At 37.3% G+C, this 16,496-nt stretch overlaps 1 pseudogene across 1 annotated transcript; it reads right to left on the bottom strand.

The window, feature by feature from the left end:
* Positions 1 to 13,683: 13,683 nt before the first annotated feature.
* Positions 13,684 to 14,619, bottom strand: LOC308649027 (olfactory receptor 2G3-like; annotated as a pseudogene). Its single transcript has one exon. The product of its transcript is annotated as an olfactory receptor 2G3-like (transcript).
* Between the last annotated feature and the right edge of the window lie 1,877 nt (positions 14,620 to 16,496).

Consider the following 16,496-nt stretch of genomic DNA (forward strand, 5'->3'; position numbering starts at 1 on the left):
GAGACATGGATTGGGTTTTCAGAAGGGGTCACTGAGACAATAAAAATTACTTGGAAATCAGAAAGACTAGTATGGGTTCCTCAGTGGCCCCTGACTAAAGAAAAGATACAAGCAGCCCATGACCTGGTCAAACAACAATTAGTGGAGGGACATATATACAACCTTCCATATCTCCCCATAATACTCCCATTTTTGTCATTAAAAAGAAAACTGGTAAATGGAGCTTATTGCAAGATTTAAGAGCCATTAATAATGACATGGTTATTATGGGGCCTGCTCAATTGGGGATTCCTCAATTGTCTGCTTTGCCAAAAACCTGGTATGTTTTAGCTATAGATATTAAAGATTGTTTTTTTTTTTTTCAATTCCAATTCATCCTGAGGATAGTCCATGTTTTGCATTTACTATCCCTGCACTGAATCATTAAGGTCCTGATCAGAGATATGAATGGAAAGTACTCCCTCAAGGGATGGCTAACAGCCCAACTATGTGTCAAATTTATGTTAACAAAGCAATCCAGCCACTTAGAAATCAAAATCCTGAACTATAAATATTTCACTATATGGACAATGTATTATTAGCAAAAAAAGATAAAAACACATTGCTAGAATGTTATGCCACACTTACAAACTTATTAAAAAAATATAATCTAGAGATAGCAATAAATAAAGTACATTTAAATTTTCCAATTAATTATTTAGGAGTTCTAAAATCCTCAACCATGATCTGTTCACCAAAAATTCAAATACGAGTGGATCAACTCAAATCATTTAATGACTTTCAAAAGTTATTGGGAGACATAAATTGCATAAGGCCTTATCTAGACATACCAATAGGAGAGTTGGGACCTTTATTTGATATCATAAAAGATCCATCAGATCCAAATTCACCCTGCATGTTAATGCCTGAAGCAAGAAAGGCATTAAAAATTACTGAAACATATATGGAAAATATGCATTTGGATAGAATTGATATAAGTTTGCCTGTATTATTTATTGTAATACCAACAAAAAATATTCCTACAGGAGTATTTTGGCAAGAAGGTCCATTATTGGGGATACATTTATCTTATTCTCCTAACACTATTCTTACTATGTATCCTGAGGCTGTAGGACAATTAATACTCAAAGGAATAAAAGCAGCAAAGGGAGTGTTTGGAATTTCTCCCAATTAAATTATTACTCCATATACTATGGATCAAATTGATGAGTTAGCTAATGAGTTAAATACTTGGACAATAATCATGTGTAAATCTAATGTGTCATTTGATAATCACTTACCATCTAATCCTTTGTTGTCTTTTTGGTCTAAGCATCCTGTAGTTTTTTCCAAAAATGACAAGAAAAACCCCTATCATGAATGCTCCAAATATATTCACTGATGGATCAAATAATGGTACAGCAGCAGTAGTTACCCCTGATCAAACTTTTAAATTTTTAGTACCCAAACAATCAGCTCAAAAGGTAGAGCTTAATGCAGTATTACAAGCTTTTGTGATGTTTAAAGATTCTGTATGTAATTTATTTTCTGATAATCAGTATATAGTTAATGCTATAGTATCCCTTGAAGATTCTGGTAGGATTTCCACTTCCTCTACTGTTTTCTCTTTGTTTTCCACTATACAAAGTCTAATCTGGGACAGAAAAGATCCATTCTTTATAGGACATATCAGGACACATACAGGATTGCCTGGAGCCCTTAGTTTGGGCAATGATTTATCAGATAAAACTACACATGACATACATATTTTCTCTACAGTAGAAGAAGCTACAAATTTTCATAAAAGGTTCCATGTCAATGCTAACACTTTACAAAAGCGTTTTAAAATAACTAAGGAACAAGCTATACAAATAGTAAAACAATGTCAAAATTGTGTGACCTTTTTACCACAAGTTAATCTTGGAGTCAATCCTAGAGGACTGATAACTAATCATATTTGGCAGATGGACATCACACACTTGCCAGAATTTGGAAAATTAGAATATTTGCATGTTACAGTTGATACTTCTTCCGGATTTTAGATGGGCTCCCTTCATGCTGGAGAAAAAAACTAAAGATATTATTGCTCATTGCTTACAAAAGTTTGCCACTGTGGGCGTTCCAAAACAGTTAAAAACAGATAATGGTCCTGGCTATACTTCTACCTCCTTAGAAAAAATTTCTCATCATTTGGCATTACTCATATAACAGGAATCCCATACATCCACAGGGACAAGGCATAGTTGAAAGAGCTCATCAAACTATTAAAACATACTTATTAAAGCAAAAAGAGGGAATTGGAAAGGGGTATATATCCCCCAAAGATAAACTTAAAATAACCCTTTTTACTCTAAACTTTTTAAATTTGGATTCATCAGGACTTAGTGCTGCAGAAAGACATATGTATGCAAAAAATGTACATAAGCCTAAGTTACTTTGGAAAGATATTCTAACAGGACAATGGAAAGGTCCTGACCCAGTGATTGTCTGGAGTTGGGGTTCTGTTTGTGTGTTTTCACAGGGAGAACAGCAGCCAATTTTGATTTCAGAGAGACTAACCAAAGCAATTTCTACAGAACATAAAGAAGATGATTTGTCTCAAATCCATAACAGATGATATCCAGAGCTCTAGCTTGGCTATTCTTACATCTGCGACAGTGATTAACCAGGATGCTTTTTTCAATATCTATTTTATTATTGCCTTTTCCCACATCATAAAGTTCTATTTTTTTTGAGCTCATACAGACCTAGGTTAATGTTTTTCTGATCAGTTTTATTTTTTGACTGTGGATTTTTTAAACATTGCAATGGAGATTTCACCTGTGTAAAGCTACAAGGCCTTTACTATTGTCTTATGTGTTGTGTGTTATGTGTGCACACTTCTGTTTTGTGTTGTATGTCTCTATGTGCATATGTCCATATATCTTATATGATGAGCACTCATGAAAAAAATGGATCCAATTACTTTTTTTTATTCACGTGATTTAAATGGTTTAATTTAAATTGGGTAAACAGTTGTTGAGGATTGTTTTAATATGTGAAAAAATAAGGAGGTTAACAGATCTGTTGGTTTACTTTCACTTTTCTCTTCATTATATTTAATAATTCTGTTCAGGATAATGTAAATTGTTCAGAAAATTGTTTTCTTAGTACCTGTTGGAATGTTACATAATTTCTTTTTAGCCATCATTATTAGAATTCCTATCTTCATCCCAGTGCCGGTGAAGACAAAGATAAAACTAAACTATAGCTTCTTTGATAGCTATCACAGTAAACTGTATAAACTGATGCATCAATGAATAATAACTCAACAAGTAATGCTCAATCAAGGAGTTGATTTACTTTGGGAGGAAATGGACATTTGATAGATTCCTCTGTTTTGAACTGCTTGCAGAACTTGCCTGGACTATGTATAACTTGCATACATTGTGAACTATCTGTTGGTGCAGCGAATTGTGGTAGTGCTTGGGTATCTTTGCTGATGGTGTCACCAGTGGTACAATTTTTCCAAATTGGCTTTGTGTCGTGGCATTTCTGTATCCTCCTCCCTTCTGCTAGTGATGGTCTAAAATTTTGGGGCCAACAGAGGTGAGGCAAAGAACCTCACCCCCCCACTGGCACCAAGGCCAAATTTGGGGGCCAACAGAAGTGAGGCAAAGAACCTCACCCCCCCACACACTGGTGCATAGGCCTATCCACAAGTATGGCTGTATGCTGGACCAGTAGTCAGTGACGGGTAAGATCCGATAGCAGTGGTACCAACCTAAAAGAGGAGGCTGACACCTTGAGGTCAGCTCATCTGATGATGGATAAGGACCATATGTAGTATTGGATAGCCTAACAGGCAGGGTCCGTAAGCCACATGTTTGGTGTTTAATTAAACAGAAGGGGGGAGATGCAGAGAGCCATAGCCAAATCAGAATGATGCATGGCATTTTTGCCAGAATGGAGTGGTTGAGAGATGAAGCCAGCAAGCCATTGAGATGATAATGGTTATGTTAAAGTATATATCCAATTGTATATCAGACCCCTGCTGTCCACCTCGGCCTGCTACTTTGGAGTTCTCAGGATACTTTGGAGTTCTCATGGGGATTCCCAGAGAGTTCCCATTGGTTGGGGAAGTTTGGGAGGAGGGATTTCCAGAGGAGGGACTTCCGGTTGTTGGTTCCTGGAGGTGCCACATGGCATTTGGGAGAGTTCCGGGGAGCATGTATGGAGTGTGCTGGTGGAGTTCAGAAATAAAGTTTGTTCCTGCTTCAGTGGCTCATGATTTGTGCCCAGCCAGACTGCGGCACCATGGTATTTATCCAAAAGTACAAAAATTAGTGCATACCATAGTGATACATGTACACTAATGTTTATGGCAGTGCAATTTATAATAGCCAAGTTAGGGAACCATGCTGGGTATCCACCAAGAGATGAGTAGACAAACAAAATATACAATAAAGTCTTAATACCCAATCATAATAAAGAATAAAACTGGTCATAGTGGTTATTCAGGAGGCAGAGGCAGGAAGATTGACAGTTACAGGCCAATCTGGGCAACTGAGGGAATCACTGTTTCAAAATTTTTTTTAAAAAAATGAAAGGGTTGCATATGTAGCTCAGTGGTAGAGTACTCTGAGATCAGTCTCCAGTACCACAAAAATAAAATAAATGAAATGGTAAATGGATGAAACTCCATATAATTGAAATAAATTAGTCTCAGAATGTGAAGAGTTGAATGTTTTATTTTATCCAAAAGCTACAGATAAAGAGGAAATAAAAACAGATCTCACAAAAATAGAAGAGAGATTAATAGAGGAAAGGGATCATGGGAGAGGGAGAAGGGTAAGAAAAAAGAGGTATTGGAGAATGAATTTAACCAAATAATGCTATGTGAATGTATCACAAGAAATCTAACTTTCATAGATAATTATCTGCCCTAATTTTATAAAATAGAATTAAGATCCTTACAATAGATTTAGGCAATCAGGGGGAGAGAGAGGAGAGGAAAAGTAAGGTACTGGGGAATGAAACTAACCAAATTATGTGCATGTGTTATGTCACAATAAATCCCACTATTATGCATAATTATAATGCACCTATGATAGCAATGAAAATAAAATTATGCATCAAAATAATATTACTCAACATATCTCAAGATGCAGATTCCCTGGGGCAGTACATAAGAACAAAATGGGGATATATGTTGAACCAGAACCAGGCACCAGAAACAAAGATAGTATTAAAAAACATGTTTATGTCCTTAGGTGATAAGAGTTTCACAATGAGTTTTAACAGTATTTAATTTTGTTCTTAAAATGTTTTAAGTTTACACACCAATGGGATTCATAATCTAGATATATATATATATATATATAATCTAGAGACAGGGTCTCACTAAGTGCTGAGGGCTTCTCTAAGTAGCAGAGGCTGGCTTTGTACTTGTGATCCTCCTGCCTCAGCCTTCAGAGCTGTTAGGATTACAGGCATGTGTCCCCATGCCCAGGCTTCCTTCACATTCTTAACAACACTTGTTGTCTATTGTTTTCTTTTGTTTGTGATAATAGGCATTCTGAGATGTGAGGTGATATCTCCTTGTGTTTTTAATTTATAATTCCTGAAAGATCAAAGATGTTGAAATTTTTTGATGTCCTCTTTTGAGAAATTTTTATTTAAGGAATTTAAGTTTATTTAATATTAAATATTAAATAAATGGTTATTTAAATCCTTTGCCTGATTTTAATCAGATTATTTTCTTGCTAATTGAATAATTGGTATTCCTCATATGTTTTGATTAACAGTATCAGATATTTTCAAATGTTTTCTCCTAATCCACGGGTAGTCTCTTCATTCTGTTGTATCTTTTGTCCCATTGAATCTCTGGAATTCAGTAGTCCTGATAGAAGCCTTAGCATTCCTGACTGGAGTAGGTCTTTGATAAGTCAGTTCTTCAGGAAAAAACCTAACCAAGAGTTATTTTTTCTCCTGATCTTCCACTTTTGTAGTTAATTTTCTATATTACATGCATTTTTTGTTTAAAAGGTCTTTTAATTTATGCACTAAACCCTGACTAAAACTTATATATTTTTTGGAAATGCTTAAAAGGAATATATTCCCAAGAATAGAAATCCAAGATCATTTATCTACGCCAATTGAGACTTGAGAATTACATTATTATACAAATATAGAAAACAAAATAAAAACACTCATGAACCTCATTTTTCTCCTATTATTTTATTTTTGTTCCATTTATAGCAAAATTATTATTCTCTATGATTAATGTATTAGTTATCTCTATTTTTACAGTAATAATTCTCTTTATGAAAGTGTTTTCTATAACTGGTAAATTAATACCATTAATAATTTATCTCCACCATCCATTTAAACAATTCTTATCAAGTTCATTAATAATGTCCATGTTTGTGAATGCAGTGGACAATTTGCAATCCTTTGAATTGCTTCTTTCCCTTCTAACTGAATTGTTCCTCCTTCAGAAATGTCAGAGATTTTGTAACTGGATGTTGTTTTTTTCACCTGGAATTGTCTTCCCCTGACATTTCCATGGTACAAAAATAAGAGAGGGATTATATTTAAGTGTATCCAATCTCCAACTAGTTAGAAAGTTTTGTGGATTTCTCCATAATGTTTTCAAACAATTTCTGGTAGTGTTAGTGCTGTTTTTTATAAAATTTGTAAATGATATTTTAAAAATATTTTATAGGTGTTTGCTTATAGGGTAAAGAAATAAACTTGATTTTCATGTTATTGTTTTGACATCTAGTAAACTTTCCAAAAATCTCAATTCTATATAGAGTGTATATAAAAATAATTTGGAGATTTTTAAACATAGAAAATCATTGTATATGAATAAAGTGTGTTGCGTGTTTTCAATCTTTATAGATTGCTATTCCTTAATTTGCTATTTAAGTAGCGAAGACTTTTAAGGTATTATTGAATAGAAATATTAAAGGCAGGTATATTTGACCATTTTCTGATCTTTTAAATCATTGTTGTAAAGATTTCACCATGGGGCTGGGATTGTGGCTCAGTGGTACAGTGCTTGCCTAGCATGGGAGGGACCCGGGTTCGATCCTCATCACCACATAAAAATAAAGGCATTGTGTTGTGTCCATCTACACCTAAAAAAAATATTTTTAAAAAAGATTTCACCATTAAATACAATTTTCATCTTCATTCCTTCTACTCAGCATAAGATCCAAAAAGTAAGAAGTAGGAATATAGATACTGGTAGTTTTTTTTTTGTTGTTGTTATTTGTTTGTTTGTTTTTGTGTGCATGTGTATGTAATGGTGGGGGTATGGATGCCAAGTGCTATTGAAACTGCACTTTTAAGATGAAACTAAATTCCCACAGCTACTGGCAGTCAGCTGTTGACAGGGCAAGCAAGACAGAAGTTTGTCCAATTCTGCTGAATGGTGTAGTCTGCATAAGATGGTAGGCTTCTGCAGCCAAAAGTGTTGTAGCTCTTAATGTCAAGCTATGCTCTCCAGGGTTGCAACAAACCCCTGCAACTCACTATCCATTTCTTCTTCTTTTCAGGTTATGGTCTTGTGGACTCAAGGAATGAAATCCACAGTTCAGGATATGTAACTATAACAGTAGGATTTTTTCTAAGAACAGGATCAAAACATTTAGAGTGCAAGAAAGGACCTGATAGCAGGTTTTCACTCTCCAAGTGTGCTAGTCTAGTGGTTTATTTAGCACTTGAGTCAGTGATGTTGGACCAAACTTATATTAATTAGGGATTGAAAAACTACCCATGTTATTGGTTCAAACACATGATAAATAGCGTTTTGAAAAGTACTAATGTTATTGGTTAATCTTGAGTCCCAACTTATGTGGGGACAAGTGCATGAGGTACTACATACATGGCATACATTAAGGGTGTCTGAGTGGCAAATCACTCCCCTCATGCTGGGTGCATGAGTGGCAAACCACTTACCCCATAGGCACAGCCATGGGCGTGAGGCCATATGTTGCAGTCCCTGTGCTTGTTCCACAGCCTGCTCCTTGATTGGTTGCTGCAAGGACAGTTAGCAAGAAACTGTATTGGTGGCTGTCTGTAATCTGCTTAGCTACTGCCTGAGTATATATACATGACAACTGAGCAATAAAATAAGACAAGGTTCCTGCTTGGTCTCAGGAGGTCTTGGTTAGCAACTCCACAGCCACACTCTCCTCAACTCTCTTCTGCAGGCCTCCTCGATGAATGAGATAGAGCCCATGCAAACTTCCATTCAGGTCTGCTCCATTTCCTTTTTTCATTCTAGGTCAGGAAGAAGGAAATTGAGCTTCACTGATGGGGCAACAGTACTGTGTAGAGCACAGTGCTGTTAAGAAGCAGGAGGCTTCAAAAGCAGGCTTCCATATCATGCCCAAGTATGGTGGTGGAAGGATGACAAGTCAGTGGCCCTTGGCTTGCCTGTGTGCTGGCTTTCAGAACCTGGGGCCTACTTGCTTGTATGGTGGGCTCCATATGACCAGGCTCATGCTTGTGACCCACACTCCAACCCAGCCAGCTGCTACTCCTGCTCCATGGCTCCACTGCTGCTTCTCATCAAGAACCAGTGGGCTCACTGCATAGCCATGTCACTATCCAGATATAATATTAATAATATTAGAGTGTGCATTGTAACAAGATTTTTGACTAACATGAAAGTTGGAGTTTGAGGAGGAATGCTTAAATGGGTTTTGGAACTATACTTTACCTTGTAATCTATCCTTATGTATACCTTTTGTTAAATTCTTACTTACTCCTTTCATTTATTTTGCTATAAATGTATGTAAAGTGTATTCAACAATTTTTGTATCAAATAAAGAGAAGGGTTTTTTTTTGTTTCTTTGTTCTACATATATGTAGGTGGTGAATATCATTGACTTGTGTTGTTTAACTAATAATAAATTATTGGAATAAACTCAAAATTGTCATAATGTATTATCATTTTGTGTATTTAGCTAATGTTTTAGTTAGATTTTTCATTGCTATGCCCCAAATGCTTGACAAAAATACCAGTAAAGAAGGAATAGTTTAGTCTGGATCATGGTTTCAGAGGTTTAGTCTGTGGTAGGCCAACTCCAGTTGAAGGGAATGGAGAGGAAGACAGCTCAGAGCATGGCCACCAGGAAGTAGAGAGAGCTCTGCTTACCAGGGGCAAAATATAATCCTCAAAGTTACACTCCCCTTGACCTGCATCCTCCAACCACACCCTACCTGCCCATAGTTACAACACAGTTAATCCATCAGTAGATCGATTCACTGAACCCCCCTTTCAATCCTTATCAGCTACCAGGGATTTCTCCATGACATCATTTACCCTGGGGTCAGAAACATCTGGTCTGGTGGTCTCTACCCTGACATTCTGGCCTTCCCTCTTATCAGGCCAGGACAGCTTGCCAGAGGCTTCACTCAGTTTATGAGGATGAGGGGAAGTGACTTGTCTGAGGCCATACTGGAGGGCTCTGTGGGTGTGCCTACTGAGACTGCAGGTTTCAAACTGGAGTTTTTAAAATAGAGTTGCTTAAGTTCAGGCCTAAGGCCATCCTCATACAATGTCTGGGGTAAACAATATACAAAAGAAGACTATTTTAGTTGTTAGGACAAAGGACGATCACATGATGAAAACAGGAGATGGGGAAGCAAAGCTCTGATCAGCAAGCTTTTCTTTATTCAGTATTTAGTGGTGGATTCAAATGGTAGAACCTGGTGTGGCTCATTTTACAGGCAGAATTGGCGGCAGGCTGAAACAAGTGTCTGGGTTATGTAGGCTTCCTTTATGGTGGGACAAGAATGTGAATAGGGAATTCACTGGGGCTTATTTTATTGGGGTGAGGTGATCCATTAGGGCAGGCCAGTTAGGTAGAGTTACTTTTGTGTTTCTTAGATCTGGCTGAGGCCTGAGATTTTAAATGTCAAAAGCTTAGGGGAAATGTCCTTGAACTTAATTTCCATATCCTTCAGTAGTTGTACCAGATATGCCAGAAAAACAAATGGATGAGGGCATGTCCAAGGGACAAAGCAGCTGGAACAATTTGGGCTTCAAATCAAATGGCATGCATTGAATTATAATGCAAATTATAAAACAAATATTCCTGAATCCATATTCATATAAATAAATGATTAAGTCAATAAGCAAATGAAGGGAAAGAGAAATTTTCCTTGTAGATAAATAAAAACTCCCCTTCTGAGAGGCGAAACTTAATCTCTCTTCTTCTGCAGTGACTGTCTTTGAAGGAATTCAGTACTGAGACATAAAAATTGTAAATGTAAGTATATATACTGAGAACAGTATCTTCATCAAGTAATTAATTTTTGAACAACTATCAATGAAGCCATCTAGGTACCATGCACCCACTACAGTGAAGGGATGAGAAGGGCACTTGCCCTCTGCTTTCTTCTCCCCCACATCCTTATTCCCTACTCTCATCATTAGGAAGGACACACAAATAACCACTAAGAACCATTCTACAAAATACCTGGCCAGTATTCTTCAAATACTCAAGGTGAAACTGATGAAAAATGGCAAATTAGAGGAAGGGGATGTTAGGTCAGCAGGCTTCCCTTCCCCCTCTTCTTTCATGGGGGCTGGCTGTGGATGAGGACTTTTCAAGTGGCTGAGGATACCCAAAATGGCCAATCCAAAGCTGATATGGCAACTGGACCCCAACCACCATGACTGCCATGGTTCCTGCTGGGGGAAGCAATTGCCCTGTCAATTCAATCAGCCTTGACCAACCCATGATAGATATGATCTGCCTAAACTCAGCTGGGCCGACTTGCCATCAGCAGCTGCAACTTAAATGGCCTTGGCTCTCCTACCTCCAGTTTCCCTTATTAGCATTATTCTTGCCTCCCTCACCCTTTCACGGAGGACTGGTGAACCTCAACTGAGAGCACCTCCCCAATAAACCTTTTGATGCCTCATTCTAGTTCCATGGCTCCTGATCTCATGTGCCCCTTTCTGCTTTACAGGGTGCACTCTCTAATTGCTTCTCAGCTCAAGATTCATCAGGAGTATTGCTTCTCAGCAAGGTGGGTACCTAGGGATTTCACTAAAATGCAATATTAGTAAATAATCACAGAGATACAGAACTTCAAAATTTTAATCATAAGAAATAATACATTAGAGACACATCAGCTTGATTGGTGTTATCACCCTCAGAATCATCAGCCCACAACAGAGGTTAGGGGTAGATAGAAAGAGATGAGTGAATAAAATGGCTTGGAATAAGATGAGGAATAGAGTGGGAGGTTGATCATAACTGACACAGAGAAGGTGGGACAAGTTGATCATTAAAAATTCATTAGGCCTGGCATGGTGGGGCATGCCTGTAATCCCAGTGGTGTGAGGGGCTGAGGCAGGAGCATCATGAGTTCAAAGCCAGCCTCAGCAATGGTGAGGCACTAAGCAACTCAGTGAGATCCTGTCTCTAAATAAAATATGAAATAGGGCTATGAATGTGCCTCATAAGTTGAATGTCCCTCAGATCAATCCCCAGAACCAATAATAATAATAATAATAATAATAATAATAATAATAATAATAATAATGTGGTCAGGTTGGTGGCAGTGACTTAGGAACAAAGCACCAAGCAGCCTGAGTGCAGGAAAGAAACATCAGTCAGGCACCCATGGAAATGCCTGTCAATCAGCTGGATCTCCTGGCTACCGCCTGTCAATCAAAACAGGGTCTCCTGGCCAATCCTGGAGTTCAGCCAGCTCCCCTGACCAACTCCAGCAGGACAAGGGACTCTAAAAACACCTTTTCCTGTCCCAAGCCTTTCCTTTCCTGCTGTGAGCTCCATAAAATTCCAGTAAGGTCAAGCCCTTCCTCCCCTCCCCTGGCACCACTGCTGTTTCTCCTCAGACCCTCTTCCTGTCCACTCTGTCAGTCTGATAGAGTTCCACCCAGGAGTAAGTCTCTTTTTCCAAGGTCCTTTTTAAATCTGCCTTTGGTCGATGCCCACTGCCTGATCTCACAAATAATTGATCAGAATCTCTGGCTGATGAGTGGAGAGTTGCTGTGGCTATCATCTGCAAGTGGCCCCATAGCAGTTTGCAGAGGCAAGAGTTTTGGAGCTCATAAAGGGCATTGCCAGCCTGACCCAGCACTTGTCTTATTTGGGACCCAGTGTATGCCTGGACCAGTACAACTAAAACAGGTGCAGAGGATTGTGCCCAGGTGTAAGGATGGCCTTAGCCTAAGCAACTCCATTTTAAAATAAAACTGCAGTCCCCACCAGGCAAGCCTACAGAGCCCTTCAATATTGTTATCAGGCATATCCTGATAAATTAAGTCACCTTCCACAACCCTTATAAAACTTAGAGTGAAGTCACTGTCATTTGCCTTAACCCTGATAGGAGTCAAAGATGAGAGATCAGGGTGGAAACCACCAAACCGTATGTTTTTGTTGGGAGCTGCCACATAGGAGCTGAGTACCCTTAGCCTTGAGCAATGGAATTGTGGATACTGACTTCTACTGCATCTGTAAGCAGGTGGATCCCATCTCTGCTGAGCATAGGAATGAAGCTATGGAAGTGAGTGTCACCCAATGAGACTGGGATACACCCCCATAAAACCCAATCCCTTGGCTCTTTTGGGTTGAACTTTCTTGAATGTCTTTCTCCCCAATAAATAAAGAATTTTCAAGTGTCTCACTCTTTCTCCAATGGACCCTTAAGGTCAAGAGCCTTCCCTGATTTCTACAAGCAAAGGGTATTTCTCTGTGTTATATACTTCTTTCGCCGTTTTCTTAAGTTATTGGTGCAGCCAGCTCTTGTGAACCCAGCTCAGGTTGCCAGCCTGGCAAGAGCATCTTTTTACTCTAAAGGTATTTTTGTGACAAACTTGTCAATTGTGTTGTGTTACCCTGATTTCTGCGATGTGGCTGTCATTTGGTAGGCTCTGATCAACCTTTTCTTATCTTTTATTTGAAACATCAAAATCTCTGAGTCTTTCAGAGTCACTAACTGTCCAGTATTAAATTACAATGAATTCCCTCAGTCATCCAATTTTTTGAGAAAGAGAATTTCCTCCCATTCAATTCAGATACATGGAGCACCTGGAAAGTACTGTCTTCCGTGTTTCACCATCTTATCCCTTCCAGCAGTTATAAATTATTTAATTAATAATACAAAATCACTGAGTATATGTTTGCTAAACAAATATAACAATGCTTTTTTCAAGAAGCAAAATCATTCACATAATTGAAGTTGATGAAATTTTAAGATTCAACCATCTCTGACAGCATAGAGTTGATTATGTAAAATACATAGTTTAGCTGGGTTGTCTACATAGGGTTGGAACAACTCACAGAGTGATGAAATGTTTATCAAGTGACATTTCTGGAAAGTCTATCGATGAATGATCATCATTCCATTTTTATGAGGTCTAGATAGAGCTACTGCAATTATATTGAAATTTATAGTTTAGCTTTTTTCTTTTTGCTACTTTACAAAGTCACTATTTCACTATGAACTAGCCAAATGGAATTATTTTAATGTATTTTCAAGAATGGTGTGACCGTACTGGTGCATATTAGCCAAGTATCATTCTTGCCTAATGTGATAATAAATAACATAATGAATATGATAGATTTTGCAAAAGGAACCTATAACCTGAAATTTAGGATATGAGTGAGATATAAGAGAAACCTTTTTAATCCTCTCATTATTATAACTTCGTTTTATATCTAAATATGTTTATTTTGAACTGAAAATGTTCCTCACCAGGTTTTTTAATATCCGCCTTACTTCCCTATTCCTCAGGGCGTAGATGAACGGGTTGGCTGTAGGAGTCATCACTCCATAGAAGAGGGCCATGAACTTGGGCTGGTCCTTTGTAATGGATGAGGGGGGCTGAAGGTACATGCTGATGGATGGAGCATAAAATAAGAGAACCACAACGAAATGAGAGGAACATGTCCTGACGGCCTTTTTCTTTCCTTCAGAAGATTTAATGTTAAGTACAGCATGTGCGATACTAGCATAGGAGGCAAGAATTAAGGACAGAGGAACAGCTAACATAAAAATGCACACCACATAGAGTGTGAATTCATTAACTTCTTTTTCACCACAGGCAGTCTTTAACAGAACTGGGATCTCACACACCAAGTGATCCAGTTTATTCATGCCGCACAGTGGCAACTGCAGTGTAGTTGTGACCTCTGAGATAGCATAGGTGATACCACCCAACCACACAATGGATGCTAATAGAAGGAAAACACGGTGGTTCATGATCAGAGTGTAGTGCAGAGGTCTGCAGATGGCCACATAGTGATCAAAAGACATGAGAGCCAAGAGAAGACATTCTGTACTCCCCATTATGCTGAAGAAATAGAGCTGAACTACACACCCCATATAGCTAATGGTCTTAGAGCTTCTCAGGTTTAACAGCATCTGAGGCACAATGCTTGTGGTTAAACATATGTCTAGAAAGGAGAGGTTGGTGAGGAAGAAATACATGGGACTGTGGAGACCGGGATCTAACTTGGACACCAGAATGATGGAGATGTTTCCCATCAGGGCCATGGGATATCTTATCAGAAGAAAAACAAATAGAGGAAGCTCTATTCAAGGTCGGTCAGCAAAGTCTAGTAGAATGAACTCCTCAGGGTGGCTTTCATTAATTAGCCCCATACTCTTCAATTTATTTCACCTATGGTAGAGATGTACCAAAGAATTTAGAATTATGGGAAGAGAAAAACCACAACAATCCATTTGTTTGTACTCATAGATTATAGAACACAGTAATTTAGTTTTGAAATAACACAAAGAATCCAGACCAGGTCATCTAATTTTCCTTCATTAATACAAAAAATTAAAAGTATTTGTCAACAAGTAACCCAAGTATTCTGAAACTAAATTTCTTCTCCTGTGTTACAAGGTTGATAATAGCTATCTTCTTTTTCTCTGGTGAGGTGTGCATGAAAAATAGAAGTGACTGTATTTTAGAAACTTCAAAATAATGGTTTCAAATTTTACAGAATAAAAATCAATTGAGTAGTTTAATATAAAATTTGTTGTTTTCTATCTTTAGGTGTTTGACAAAAGTAGATAAGTTCAAGTAATTCTATGATTTCATGTTAAGAATCACTGTTGCAGAGCATTAGAAAAATAGTAAGAATCACAAAATTATTCAGGTAGCCTGAGTAGAAGGCTAAGGAAGAGGAAACCTGGAGATGTGTGTATCATCAAGATAGATTAGACCAGGGTTAGGGACATAGGTCTATAATTAGCACTTACCTACCTCATGCTAGACCTTGGAATAAACCCCTGTCTCTCCCTAAATAAATCAATGTTGGGGCGGGGGAGAGAGAGAGAGAGAGAGAGAGAGAAAGGGAGGGAGGGAGAAAAGAAGGAAAGAAGAAAGAAGAAAAAAGAAAGAGAGGGAGGAAGGATAGAAGGAAGGAGGAAGAAAAGGGGAAGGGAAGTTTTCCTAATTATTTGAATAATTATGTATTCTCTATGGGGAGTGAGAAAAGATTGGATTTAAACAAATGATTCTTAGATATTTGAAATTGAACAGAACATTTAAAAACATTTAACATCAATTTTCTCATATATGAAAAGCTATCAATGACTGCTTTTATAAATTCAACAAGTTAAGCTAAAAAGACAGGTTTCTTCATACTTTGGGATTTGTTTTTGCACTTACGTGTTTCTTTACAAAACTCATCCAAGTTCTCGGCATTTCATATATCATGTTAAATTTTAGTTAATTTATCCATTTTAGTGGGGTTTCTTTATGAATTGAAATTATCATCCTCTTTTAGGAAAATAATTTTGATAGTTATCAGTGACCCTTTTACTATATAGAAATATAGGTACATTTTTTTAAGACCAGGTAACTTCTGTAGGAGATATGCCAACTCAGGCCCAGAGACATTCAAATCCTGGAATCATTTTTTTCCCACTTTTAGGACATATTTCTTTGGTTTCCAGCTAAATGGATCATAGAAACAAAATTAATGCCCTAAGGAAAACATTATTTTGAGATATAAAAATTATTTTTTATATATATGTTCTTTATTAGTGAAGTATGTTTCATAGAAACCACATAGCATGTAACTTGAGGAAGATGTCAGCAACTTCACTAGATTTATGTGATTGGGGACTTTTTTCATATTAAGTGTATTTTTTTGATGACCTCAAAGCTCTTTGATTTTTGCATTTGCCTGGAGATCACTATGATTTAATCTTGCATTATATATAAACTTTATATATAATTATATATATTTCTCATGCTCACCATATTATTATCATTACATTTTATTACTTTAAACTCTTAGATTCCATGATATTTGGATTCACCTATTTTCAGTGATTTTTCCATCCTTATTTTACTACATAGTAATATATAGCCATGAATGTTTAAAGTCATGTTAAAAGTTGCCAGGCTGTATTCCTGTTGAAGTCTTTGTATTTTCACTCATATGTTCTTTCTAGCCTATTGAATACATACTTTCTTTTCACACCATATGGTATTTTATTTATAATTTGATCAGGTACAGTTT

Source organism: Spermophilus citellus (genome assembly GCF_964194105.1).
Source record: "Spermophilus citellus genome assembly, chromosome: 5".
Lineage (NCBI taxonomy): Eukaryota > Metazoa > Chordata > Mammalia > Rodentia > Sciuridae > Spermophilus > Spermophilus citellus.